The sequence below is a fragment of the Arachis hypogaea genome, chromosome 16 (genome assembly GCF_003086295.3).
Source record: "Arachis hypogaea cultivar Tifrunner chromosome 16, arahy.Tifrunner.gnm2.J5K5, whole genome shotgun sequence".
Classification (NCBI taxonomy): domain Eukaryota; kingdom Viridiplantae; phylum Streptophyta; class Magnoliopsida; order Fabales; family Fabaceae; genus Arachis; species Arachis hypogaea.
Genome location: NC_092051.1, coordinates 118,777,338 through 118,792,394, shown reverse-complemented (window position 1 = coordinate 118,792,394; position 15,057 = coordinate 118,777,338).

Genomic DNA, 15,057 nt, shown 5'->3' with positions numbered 1-15,057 from the left:
GAGGTCAGCAAGTTACTGGAGGCTGGGATTATTTATCCTATTTCTGATAGCCCCTGGGTGAGCCCTGTCCAAGTTGTCCCCAAAAAGGGAGGCATGACAGTGGTTCATAATGAAAAAAATGAACTGGTTCCTACAAGAACAGTTACAGGGTGGCACTTGTGTATTGACTACAGAAGGCTCAATACTGCCACCAGAAAGGATCATTTTCCTTTACCATTCATAGACCAGATGCTAAAAAGACTGGCAGGTCATGATTATTACTGCTTTTTGGATGGCTATTCAGGCTACAACCAAATTGCAGTAGATCCCCAGGATCAAGAGAAAACAGCATTCACATGTCCATTTGGAGTGTTTGCTTACAGAAGGATGCCATTTGGGCTGTGTAATGCGCTTGCAACCTTTCAGAGATGCATGCTCTCTATTTTCTCTGATATGGTGGAAAAATTTCTGGAAGTCTTCATGGATGACTTCTCAGTATATGGAGACTCATTCAGCTCCTGTCTTGATCACGTGACACTGGTTTTGAAAAGATGCCAAGAGACTAACCTGGTTTTAAACTGGGAAAAATGTCACTTTATGGTGACTGAAGGGATTGTCCTTGGGCATAAGATTCCGAACAAAGGAATAGAGGTGGATCAAGCTAAAGTAGAGGTAATTGAAAAATTACCACCATCTGCCAATGTTAAGGCAATCAGAAGCTTTCTGGGGCATACAGGATTCTATAGGAGGTTTATAAAGGATTTTTCAAAAATTGCAAAACCTCTGAGCAATCTGCTAGCTGCTGACACGCCATTTGTGTTTGACACAGAGTGTCTACAGGCGTTTGAAACGCTGAAAGCCAAGCTGGTAACAGCACCAGTTATTTCTACACCAGACTGGACATTACCATTTGAGCTAATGTGTGATGCCAGTGATCACACCATTGGTGAAGTACTGGGGCAGAGGCATGACAAGCTTCTGCATGTCATTTATTATGCTAGCCGCATTTTAAATGATGCCCAGAAAAATTACACAACCACAGAAAAAGAATTGCTTGCAGTGGTTTATGCCATTGACAAGTTTAGATCATACTTGGTAGGATCAAAGGTGATTGTGTATACTGACCATGCTGGTCTTAAATATCTACTCACAAAGCAGGATTCAAAACCCAGGCTCATAAGATGGGTGTTGCTTCTGCAAGAGTTTGATATAGAAATAAGAGACAGAAAAGGGACAGAGAACCAAGTGGCTGATCATCTGTCCCGGATAGAGCCAATAGAAGGGGCGTCATTCCCCTCTCTTGAAATCTCTGAGACCTTTCCGGATGAGCATTTGTTTACCATTCAGAAAACACCATGGTTTGTAGACATTGCAAACTACAAAGCTGCAAGGTTCATTCCCAAGGAGTACAGCAGGCAACAAAAGAAAAAATTAATTACTGATGCAAAGTACTACTTGTGGGATGAACCCTATCTCTTTAAGAGATGTGCGGATGGTATAATCCGTAGGTGTGTGCCTAAAGAAGAAGCACAAAGGATCTTATGGCATTGCCATGGGTCACAATATGGAGGTCATTTCGGAGGTGAGCGAACAGCCACCAAGGTCCTCCAATGTGGCTTCTACTGGCCTACACTCTACAGAGATTCCCGAAAGTTTGTACGTAACTGTGACAGTTGCCAGAGAGCTGGTAATTTGCCTCATAGTTACGCCATGCCTCAACAAAGAATCTTGGAGATTGAGTTGTTTGATGTATGGGGTATTGATTTCATGGGGTCTTTCCCACCATCATACTCAAACACTTATATTCTGGTGGCAGTTGACTATGTATCAAAATGGGTTGAGGCCATTGCCACACCCACCAATGACACTAAAACAGTGCTGAAATTCCTCCAGAAACATATATTCAGCAGGTTTGGTGTCCCCAGGGTACTAATCAGTGATGGGGGCACTCATTTCTGCAACAAACAGCTTTACTCTGCCATGGTCAAGTATGGGATTCGCCACAAGGTGGCGACTCCATATCATCCACAGACAAATGGGCAAGCTGAAGTCTCTAACAGAGAACTAAAAAGAATCCTGGAACGGACTGTAAGTACCCGTAGAAAGGATTGGGCACGAAGCTTGGATGATGCTCTGTGGGCTTACAGAACAGCATTCAAGACTCCTATAGGGACCTCTCCATACCAACTTGTGTATGGTAAGGCATGCCACCTGCCCGTGGAACTGGAACATAAAGCCTACTGGGCAATCAGATTCCTAAACTTTGATGCCAAATTAGCTGGAGAAAAAAGATTGCTCCAGCTAAATGAGCTAGAGGAATTCAGATTCACTGCTTTCGAAAATGCCAAGCTTTATAAAGAAAAATAAAAAAAATGGCATGACAGAAAGCTGTCATCTAGAATCTTTGAACCAGGACAAAAGGTTCTGTTGTTTAACTCTAGGCTCAGTCTATTCCCCGGGAAACTGAAGTCCCGGTGGAGAGGACCATATGTGATTACAAGTGTATCACCCTATGGTTATGTGGAGCTTCAAGACATTGATTCTGACAAGAAGTTCATTGTTAATGGACAGAGAATCAAGCACTATCTTGAAGGCAATGTTGAGCAAGAGTGCTCAAGGCTGAAGCTAGATTAAAAGCTCAGCAAGGTCCAGCTAAAGACAATAAAGAAGCGCTTGCTGGGAGGCAACCCAGCCATAGGGCATCACTTCCTCTAAGCATTTTGCCCTATTCTTGATTTTATTTGTTTATATAAAGTTCACTGATACTAAGGTAAAGAGTCAATTGTATAAGTTCACAGGATTATAGAAGGATTCTGCACACAAAACAGAGAAAAAGAGCTCACTGGCAAGAAAACGCCAGTAAAAGTCTGTTTTGGGCGTTCAACGCCCAAAAGAAGCATCCACTGGGCGTTGAACGCCAGAAAGAAGCTCTTTCTGGGCGTTTAACGCCAGATTTACAGCGTCCTGGGCGTTCAGAAAAACGCCCAGTGAAAAGGAGTTCCTGGCGTTCAACGCCAGAAAGAAGCAACAGCTGGGCGTTGAACGCCCAGGAGAGGCAGCATTTGGGCGTTGAACGCCCAAAACATGCAGCGTTTGGCGTTCAAACGCCAGGATGGTGGGGAGGAGGTGAATTCGTTTTTACTTCATATTTTTCATTCTAAATTTAATTTTCATGTTTCAATTCATGATTTCTTGCATAAACATGTTAAGAACCCTGATTTCTAAAATCCCTAATTTCTAGAAACCCTATTTTAAAAATATCAAATATATCTTAATCCATAAGCACAAATCTCTTTTTTTATCCATTTCAACTATTTTTCAAAATTTGCAAAACAAATCTATCTCTTTTCATTCAAAAATCTTTTCAACTAATCAATATCTTTTTCAAATCTCCATACTATCTTTTTTTTCAAAAATCCAAATCTATCTTTTTCAAATATCTTTCATATATTTTTAATCTAAAGTCATATCTTCTATCTTATCTTTCTTTGTATTTTCGAAATAACCCACCCCCTCCCTTTAAATATAGGTTCGGCCTCCCTCCCCTCCCATCCACAATTGCACCTAGCTCTCCTTCTATCCTTCTCCTTTCTTTTCTTTTGCTTGAGGACAAGCAAACCTCTAAGTTTGGTGTATTTATCCGTGATCACTAAACCATACCCACTAAGATCATGGCTCCTAAAGGAAAACAACCCACTCCAAGAGGCAAGAAAGAGAGTGTTCCAAAACCACTTTGGAATCAAGGGAAGTTCTTAACTAAAGAACATTCAGACCATTATTACAAAATAATGGGTCTAAGATCAGTGATCCCAGAAGTTAGATTCAATCTGAAAGAAGACGAATATTCGGAGATCCAGGAGCAAATCTGAATCAGGAACTGCGAGATCCTAGCCAATCCTGAAACGAAAGTGGGAAGGAATATGGTCCAGGAGTTCTATGCTAATATGTGGCATACAGACAGGCAAAGACTATCTGGATCTGCTATCTATGATTATCGGACCTTGGTCAGAGGAAAGATTGTTCATACCCACCCTGACAAGATCAGGGAGATCTTAAAGCTACGTCAGCTGAAAGATGATCCAGACTCCTTCAATAGGAGAATGATGAGAACAGACAAGGGCCTGGATAAGATTCTAGAGGATATATGTATCCCTGGAGCCAGGTGGACCACCAGCACGAAGGGTGTCCCAAATCAACTCAAAAGAGAAGATCTCAAACCAGTCGCCAGAGGATGGCTGGACTTCATTGGGCATTCTCTGCTGCCCACTAGCAACCGTTCTGAAGTCACTATTAGAAGAGCAGTGATGATCCATTACATCATGATGGGAAAAGAAGTGGAAGTTCATCAACTGATTTCAACTGAATTCTACAAAATTGCAAACAAAAATTCCAAAGATGCCAGGTTGGATTATCCAAGCTTGATTTCTATGCTCTGCAAGGACGCTGGAGTAAGGATGGGAATAACTGAGTATATCTCAGTTGAGCGGCCAATCACCAAAGCATCAATGGAAAAACAACAATCACAGGATAACCCCATCAAGAAGAGAACACAGGAAATTCTCCCAGAAATCCCTCAATCTGAATACTGGGAGTATCTTGAAACATCTATTACCAAGATACAAGAAGCTATGGAACAAATACAGAAAGAACAGAAGGAACAAAGTAGCATTCTTTGCTATTTGCTTAAAGAACAAGAGGAGCAAGGGCGTGATTTAAGGGAATTGAAGCGCCAGAAATTATCTCTTGAAGGACCAAGCATCCCACAGATTAGAGGAACATCCACTTCCCAGAACAAAGGTTGTTAAATTCCAATCTTAGCCTTAACTCTGTGATAACTGTTTTTATTTTAGTTTTACCTTAGGAGTTATATAGTAGTAACTAGTATCTATATTTTTGATTTTATCCCCAATTAAGCTATAATTTAATTTTATCATCATCATTAAACATGAATAAAATAGAAGAATTTCTTTAGAATAAGAGGCAATATTTTTTCAAGTTTTTAATAAGATAAATTCTAATTATTTATATGTGGTGGCAATGCTCTCTGTCTTCTGAATGAATGCTTGAACAGTGCATATGTCTTTTGAATTTGATGTTTAAGACTGTTAAATATGTTGGCTCTTGAAAGAATGATGAACATGAGACATGTTATTGATAATCTGAAAAATCATAAGAATGATTCTTGAAGCAAAAAAAAGCAGCAAAGAACAAAGCTTGCAGAAAAAAAAAAGAGAAAAAAATAGCGAAAAAAATAGAAAGAAAAAGAAAAAGCAAGTAGAAAAAGCCAAAAGCTCTTAAAACCAAGAGGCAAGAGCAAAAAGCCAATAACCCTTAAAACCAAAAGGCAAGGGTAAATAAAAAAGATCCCAAGGCTTTGAGCATCAGTGGATAGGAGGGCCTCAAGGAATAAAATCCCGGCCTAAGCGGGTAAACCAAGCTGTCCCTAACCATGTGCTTGTGGCGTGAAGGTGTCAAGTGAAAACTTGAGACTGAGCGGTTAAAGTCAAGGTCCAAAGCAAAAAGAAGAGTGTGCTTAAGAACCCTGGACACCTCTAATTGGGGACTTTAGCAAAGCTGAGTCACAATCTGAAAAGGTTTACCCAATTATGTGTCTGTGGTATTTATATATCCGGTGGTAATACTAGAAAACAAAGTGCTTAGGGCCACGGCCAAGACTCATAAAGTAGCTGTGTTCAAGAATCAACATACTAGACTAGGAGAATCAATATCACTATCTGAATTCTGAGTTCCTATAGATGCCAATCACTCTGAGCTTCAATGGATAAAGTGAGATGCCAAAACTGTTCAGAAGCAAAAAGCTACTAGTCCCGCTCATCTAATTAGAATCTGAGCTTCACTCAAAAAAACTCTGAGATATTATTGTTTCTTAAATTATTTGTATTCTATTTATCTAGTTGTTTGAGGACAAGCAACAGTTTAAGTTTGGTGTTGTGATGAGCGAATATTTTATACGCTTTTTGGGGTTAATTTCATATAGTTTCTAGTGTGTTTTAGTTAGTTTTTAGTTTATTTTCATTAGTTTCTAGGAAAAATTCATATTTCTGGACTTTACTATGAGTTTGTATGTTTTTCTGTGATTTCAGGTATTTTCTGGCTGAAATTTAGGGAGCTGAGCAAAAATCTGATTCAGGCTGAAAAAGGACTGCTGATGCTGTTGGATTCTGACCTTCCTGCACTCAAAATGGATTTTCTGGAGCTACAGAACTCCAAATGGCGCACTTCCAATTGCGTTGGAAAGTAGACATCCAGGGCTTTCCAGCAATATATAATAGTCCATACTTTGCTCAAGGATAGACGATGTAAACTGGCGTTCAACGCCAGTTCCATGCTGCAGTCTGGCGTCCAGCGCCAGAAACAAGTTACAAAGTGGAGTTCAACGCCAGAAAAGGATCCAAAGCTGGTGTTGAACGTCCAAAACAGCCCTATGCACGTGATTAGCTTAAGTCTCAGCCCCAGCACACACTAAGTGGGCCCCAGAAGTGGATTTCTGCACCATCTATCATAGTTGGTTCATTTTCTGTAAACCTAGGTTACTAGTTTAGTATTTAAACAACTTTTAGAGGTTTATTTCGCACCTCATGACAATTTTAGATCTGAACTTTGTACCTTTTGACGGCATGAGTCTCTAAACTCCATTGTTGGGGGTGAGGAGCTCTGCTGTGTCTCGATGAATTAATGCAAGTATTTCTGTTTTCTATTCAAACATGCGTGTTCCTATCTAAGATATCCATTCGCACTTCAATATGAATGTGATGAACGTGACAATCATCATCATTTCTCTACGAACGCGTGCCTGACAACCACTTACGTTCTACCGTAGAATGAATGAATATCTCTTAGATCTCTTAATCAGAATCTTCGTGGTATAAGCTAGATTGATGGTAGCATTCAAGAGAATCCGGAAAGTCTAAACCTTGTCTGTGGTATTCCGAGTAGGATTCAGGGATTGAATGACTGTGACGAGCTTCAAACTCGCGAGTGCTGGGCGTAGTGACAGACGCAAAAGGATAGTAAATCCTATTCCAGTACGATTGAGAACCTACAGATGATTAGTCGTGCGGTGACAGCGCATCTGGACCCTTTTCACTGGAAGGATGGATGGTAGCCATTGACAACAGTGATCCACCAACACACAGCTTACCATAGGAGGACGTGCGTGCATGAATCAGAAAACAGAGGAAAGCAGAATTTCAGAAGACAAAGCATCTCCAAAACTCCAACATATTCTCCATCATTGCATACAAGTATAATTTGTGTTCTGCCCTTTTATTCTTTGCAATCAAATTTGTTAAGTGAATTATTTTATTGTCTTCCTGACTAAGAGGTACAAGATAACCATAGATTGCTTCAAGCTAACAATCTCCGTGGGATCGACCCTTACTCACGTAAGGTATTACTTGGACGACCCAATGCACTTGCTGGTTAGTGGCACGAGTTGTAAAAAGTGTGATTTACAATTCGTGCACCAGTAACCATAATAATTTACCAATGGCTAATTGGATACAATAAAAAATCATTTCAGTAATTGGATTTTGGGGTTAAGATCTTTAGGACCAACTGCGCGAGATTTCTTCCATTTTGTGGTTGATGTAATGCCTCAACATTAACTCAAGCAGTGGAATAAATTAACTCAAAGAAAACTTATACATGCAGTCTTGTGAAATACATTAACAAATGTGATTAAGTGTGCTACTCATTTTGAATAAAAAAAATGTGTGCTACTCATTCTATTAACAAATGGTGAAGAATTATGCGCGTGATATAATAAATCATATATACATGTTATCTTCATAGAACTATTAAGGATAAGATCCAATGGATGAAAATTTGGATGCTAGAAAAAGATGTTACTCTTCAACCCAAAATGCATGCATGCAGGACTACACTTGCATATACACTCATCTGCACATAGTTTATTAAACAAAAAGAATTAATTATTGATCCTTATGATTATTAACAGAAAATATATTTTTCCCATTCTAAGTAACTTCCTACTTGAGATGAAAAACATTAAAAGTGTTAATTACATAATTAGTGGACTAAACATTAAACCAGGAAATGTTAAGACAAACCACTGTTCATTCTTAATATAACTTTTAGGCATTATAAATGTTCTAAGAACATACATTAAATGCTTCCAAAAGTAATAACATGCTAATGACATATTATGCGCATGATATAATACATGTTTTCAAAAATATTTTTAAAAGTTTATTTTTATTAAAAAAATATTAATAAAATATTTTTTCTTCTCGTTTAAATATATTTACTCTTAAAATAAAATATAAGAAGACTATTTACTTATTTATTTATTTATTTTTATAAATCTGCGGATATGCGGATACCTACATAAAATTCACAATCCGATCCTATAAGTGTGCAGATCAGATCCGATCCGATAGTCTTGCGGATCGGATCCATATCCACAATTTTCGGATCGAATTCGGATAAATACCGTGGATATGCAGTTCCAATCCGATCCATGAATACCCCTATGTTTAATGTTAAAAGAATACTGAAAGTTTATCTAACTATTTAACAACAACCGACTTATTTACGTGAAAACGGTTTTACGAGTTCAACTAGTAAGTCATCGGTTAAACCAGTGAACTAGTAAAATTATGTAGCATATTAGTTATATAATTTTACTAGTTCATACTATTCTATGTGCTAATTATTAATTATATAGTTAAACTATATAATATATTTTTATTCATGATTATTAACATAAATATAAATTTTATTAAACATGTATAAATAACAAATATCAAATATTTTTATCAATTACACTATAGTAATTAATTTTATGACTATACGATAATTAGCTTAGCTTGAATTACTTATAACTTTAATTATCAAATTTTTAGAGTTGTTAGTTCGAACTTATCAATGTAACATGTGCGCCTCTACAGTGCACCATAAAAATGTACACGAGTCATCTACTAGGTCAATGGTATAAATATTTTATTATTTCATTTTATTAAAAAGTTTTAAGTATAAGTATTGGTAAAATAAATACAAAAGTACTTGTATTTAGGAAAGAAGTTATAAATAGAAAGTTATTAAATTTTTTTTTAAAACGTTTGATCTTTAAAATATTGATATAATTTTATTTATTATTAATCTATAATAATAATTACAAATATGGAAAATCAAAGGATTAAATGATGCAAATTTATTGATAATAAATAACATTATGTTATAGTTTATAAGTTATTAATAACACTTGTAATCAGTTTTAAATTTTGAAAATTCAAAATCAGTTTTATTTACTTATTTCATTTTGTTTTAGGGGGCCAAAGACCCAGCAAAGAATAAAATTTAATTGCTAAATAGAGCCTCTCACTCTCAGGGAAGAAACTTAAAAAATGTGAAGACAAAATAGATCATGCCGAAGATCTTCAATAGTTGATGTGAGAACAGAAGGAGAAATGAAAAGCACCGCAACCATGGAGAAGGCCGGCGTGGGAGATGATGATGACAATGACGATGCAGCAACTCATCATCGTTGTGGTATACGCATTGTCAGGTAATTACAACTTCTCATCTCTTTTAATCATGCATTCACATTATTCTTTTATTGATTGATTACCTTAATTGGAAAAGATTCATTGAAAAATAAATCGGAAAGAAAATCTACATTTAAGAAATTAAATTAATTTCTATTAATGGACCGATTATGTCATATCTCTACTGATATTGAAAAAAATTTGCAAGAAAGGAGTCTGTTCAGGGAAAAAAATTTAGAGGGAGAATTGCTCTGATCAATGACAACTAATAATAGCCATGGGTAAAGGCTACACTCAATTCATTACTTTCATTATTATTTTTGCTACTACTGTTGGTTGAATTATATCTTATTATTATCATTATTGGTTTAGTTTACCCGACTCATGTGCATCACCAAGTGTTCTGATGAACTCCTTTGAGAGAAGAGTTATGCCTGATTTAGAGGTATGTAAGAACAACAAATATTTGTGTCCTATTTTTAAGTTTCAATGCATTTGTGTTTTAAATTACCTATATTGTATCTGTTACCTGCAGGACATTAAAAGAGCTAACAATAGTATTGGAGAGTAACAAATTCTATTGAAGTCCATGATTGAACGCATAAATTCTATTTATGTCAAGCCTGAGTTGAAAGGGAGTGAAAGACTTCTGAAAAATAGCAAGACCAATCCTATCACCGCCCTTCATAAGACATGAAAAATTATAGAAAATCACAAAAAGAGTGACCCCAAGTCAATATTTAATATGGATGTGGATCCAAATATATGTCTTGATGTGTTAGATGATGAGGATGATGTCATGGAACTAGATCGAACAACTCTAACCCGCCAAGATCCATGCAAAGTTGCTGTCTGATAAACCCCATTTTTAGGGTTTATCTTGTGCTTAATTTAGTAGATTTTATCCATTATTCTCACACTTATTTATGTAATTTGCATGTTTTACATTTTTCTTCCTAATTTTGTACTGTGATTGAAAATATGCTTCTTTGGCCTTAAATTTGCTAATTTTAATCCCCTCTTATTACCATTCGATGCCGTGATATGTTTGCGGAGTGTTTTCAGGGTTTATAGGGTAGGAATAGCTTAGAGGACGGAAAGGAAGCATGCAAAAGTGAAAGGAACGCAAGAAAATGATGTTTTCAGAAGCTGGCAGCGACGTGTATGCGTGACATGACGCATACGCGTGACCAGGATTTTGTCAAGCGACGCGTACATGTGACAAAGCATCACGTGCTGCAGATATCAGAAAATGATGGGGGCGATTTCTGAGATGTTTTTGGCCCAGTTCCAAGCCCGAAAACACTACTTAGAGGCTGTAGAGTGGAGCTGGATGAAGGATTGATTGAACATTCATTCACACATTAGGTTTTAGATGTAGTTTTCTAGAGAGAGAGGCTCTCTCCTCTCTCTAGGTTTTAGGGTTCTTAGTTCTATTCCTTCTCAAATTCTGAATTCTATCCTATTTCAATTTAGTTTATCTTCTACTTTTATTTGTTCTAGCATTCTAGTTTATCTATTTTCCTTGTTGATGACTTTATGTTGCCAATTTAGTTTATGAATTCTCATGTTAGATTTGATTTCCCTTTTAATGCAATTTGATGTATTTCATGTTTATTGCTTCTTCCGTTATTTGTTATCATTGATTTTGCAATTTTTGGTTTTAGTATTTACATTCTCTTGTTGCTTTTCTATGCTTTTATTATGTTCCTTCCAAGTGTTTGATAAAATATTTGGTTGGATTTTAAATTAGCTTTTTATGTTCTTAGCTTAGATTGAGTAATTAGAGACTTTTGAATTGTCAAAGTCTCTTGTTGGTTGGTGATTGAAAGTTGCTAGTTGGCTTGAGATTCACTAACTCTAGTCTTTGATTAGGACTTGTGAACTCAAGTTGAATTGCTCACTTGACTTACCTTCAATTGTTAGAGGTTAACTAAGTGAGAGCAAAAGGCAATTACCATCACAAGTGACTATGATAATGAGGATAGGAATTCCAATTCTCAATCCTTGTTAAGACTTTTCTTAGTTGTTATTTTATTTCCTTGTTATTTATATTACTTGTTTCTTATCACAAAACCCAAAAAGATACAATCTCATAACCAATTATAAGTACACTTTCCTGCAATTTCTTGAGAGACGACCCGAGATTTAAATACTTCGGTTGATTTTTATTGTGTTTGCTTAAGTGACAAACAAATTAAATTTGATTGATGTTTAATTGTCAGTTTAGATCTATACTTGTAACGCGATTATTTTTGTGAAATTCTTTACCGACGATTTTTTTTCCCATCAATTTTTGGCGCCGTTGCCGGGGAGTTACAAATGTTTTCCTTATAATTGGTTATTGTACATATTTACCTTTTGCTTATTTGTTAGTTTTTGTTAGTTTTAGGACCTTATTGCTTATTCTTATTAGTTTTTATTTTTATTTGTTACTATGAATTCTCACCCCTTTGGCTATGAGTTTGGTTCAAATTAAGTTGTAGGGAATGGAAGCTACAATGAGAACATGCATCAAGGATGGGACAATCAAAGGTGGGAAGAGCCTCAAGCTTATAAACAACCCTCTTGGCAACAACCTCCACCAACGTACTATGAGCAAGAGCCATTCCAGAATGCATATCACTCCAATGGCTATGGTAGACCCCCTTGTAGTTACCAACAAGCCCCACCATATGCCTATGAATCCCCTCCTCAACATAGCTTTGAACCACCATACTCACAAGCCCCCTATTGTAACACCCTAACTACCAAAACTCACGCTTTCGGCTGCGCGACTCTGATAGCTCAGACATTACGATGACTCTTATACTATTTAATACTAAAATATGAGCCTGTTTAAAACTGTGAACCGCAAAACCGCTTCCAAAATTACTTTTGCTATGAAGCGTACATCCATACATACCATACAATTTACAAAAACTCACAAAGAGTACATACATATATATACTTATATACATATAAATAATATTACAAGCATTAACCAGTACAATTCCTATCCTTCTTACAGAATATGTCAAGATAAAGGCAAGGGTACAATAAACCATAACTAAAACAAACGGAGCATTTCAACAACTAAATAAACTCTTCGTGACTTTTGCGCCCATATCCTGAAAGGGGAAAAATGTAGGGGGGGTGAGAACATCATCCTCGAAAGGGTTCTCAGTAGAGGATTTTTAGGAATTACTGTAATAGGATACGTGAAGATAAACCATACCGGTGATTAATAACCATCTTATGCCTCTTTTCAAAAAAAAAAAAACAGTTTACAATAAAAGTAAAGTCAGAAATCTTTTCTGAAAGAAGAACTATTCAATTCTCAAAAACCCAAAAGCCTTTCAAAAGATTTATCTATGCTGAACCAAAATAGCCTTTCGTATTCTTCCAAATCAGAAACACAAAACCAAAACCAACGATCGGTCCATCTCATTTCAACCACGGCCCTAGGCCCAAACAAATCCAACCAATAATCAATCACCACAGTTCAACAGAATCTCAGTCGCAAACACAAATAGGAAGATTCAAGCACAAACAAACAGTTATTGCAAGTAGAACAATTAGCAATTAATCACAAGTAGTCACAAAGGCAAACCAAGTACAATATGCACACCCAAACAATGTCACATAGATGCATATGATGCATGCCTGTCCTAGTGGCTGTTGATATCATCTGTCGGTTATAAAGTCAACCCGACAAGTCCTGGTAGCTAACCATTGGACTGTCCCTCTGTCGTGCATCCTCAACTCGAGTTATACTCAACCTAATTGTGATCATAATCATGATCCATATCCAACACCCTCACTAGTGTATATTCACGGGGGCAAGCTCATCCGGGGCTTTCACAGTGCCCAGCCACCCTTACGATATAGGGTCAACAGAGTATCAAGTCTCAACCTGGAGCACATGGTGGTTAGCCACTGCTACTACCCAGGGAAACTCGTATCTCAGACTGTGGAAGTGCAACATTCACAATTATCAATATCTCAGCATATATGCCTTCATTCTCAGCCATGGATCAACATCCATCTCAGCCATCCGGCTTAAATTCATAATTCATAGTCAGCCAAACGGCTCATAACTCATTCGGCAATCGGCCATAATTCAATATCATACACAGCCATTCCTGCTCATAACGAAATAGCACTTCCACCATTCAACATCATCAAATTCATAAAATCGGCATTTAAGCCATAAATCATTTTTCTCAATTCATTTCACTTTGAAATCAAGTTTCAACTCTTTTCAGCCTTGGCTTTAAAGATCTCATTTCTCAAATCATCTCAGGCTCATAAGCCACTTTTGCTCAAGGTAAATTCCCCTTTGAAAACAATGCCACTCTCGGCATCCTCTTTCCAAAACTTCCATAACCATGGCAAGTTAAAGATTTATTTTGAAATATTCAAAATCATCCATCCAACAATGGAATTTTATAACAAAGGTTCCTTGGTAGAGTCCCAAGTCTTTAGGGGAGATGAACATAACTCATTTCCTCAAATTCACTTAAAATCATTAAAACCTTGACTTCCTGATTTGAGTAACAAAATAGGATCTAAGTCAAACCGAGTCACGTAATCAATTACTCGTTTTAAAGCCATTTTCTTTACTTAAACAAAAACCAGCTTCAACCCCATGAGAAATTCTAAAGCGTTTCAACGGCTCAAAAATTGTCTTAGTCTTGCAAAAACTCAGAATTCAAAGAGTACTTAAGACTTTTCCCAAAACATTTTAGAATGAAACTTGTCAATAGACGTTCAGGTTCTTTCAAAGTCACTGAAAACTCTCTTATTGAAATCCTCAAGCCAAATTCAAAGGCATAAACCATTTTCACATTTAAAACAGCCTTAAAGCATAAGTTTCATCTAAATAACTTGTTCACAAGGGAAATATAATACTTTTCTTAAGAAATAAGACTAAATCATAATTTTCTTTTTAATAATTCATTTCAAAAGCATAAGTCATCCATTTCTTAATAATTCAGATAAAATAGTAGAAGCCGTTAACTAATAAGTTTCCGAATAACATTCAGTAAAGTCCTAGATTCTACCGGAATTTCAGCAGCACCTACCCTAAAACTTGGACTTTGCCACCCGGTTCGGATCCCAACAAAATAGTCCACAATCTTTTTCAACAGCCCAAAATCCAAAATCAGTTCAAGGCAAGCCAAATCTAACAGTCATCTCAATTCCATATTTTAAGGAAACCGTTTCAAAATCAAATCATTATCAGCCGAATAAACTCATTTCTAAAGCTTTAAAGAAACGGTTCAACAACCATCATTTATCAAACCAGATCATTTAAAGCAAACCAGGCTGAATTCAAGAGTGTGTTCTATTTTTCATATTCCCAAGAAAATTATCTCAAATCAACTCTCAATGGATTACACTCGATTTCAAAGCTTTAAAGGAATCAACTTCAAAAGCATTTCGTTTCACAAAGCCACATAACAATCCAATCAAACAAACATTCATAATCAATCTAGACAAATCAAACCATACATAAGGCTGATACAATCACCAAATACACATTCTCTCACATCAGTATCCATAT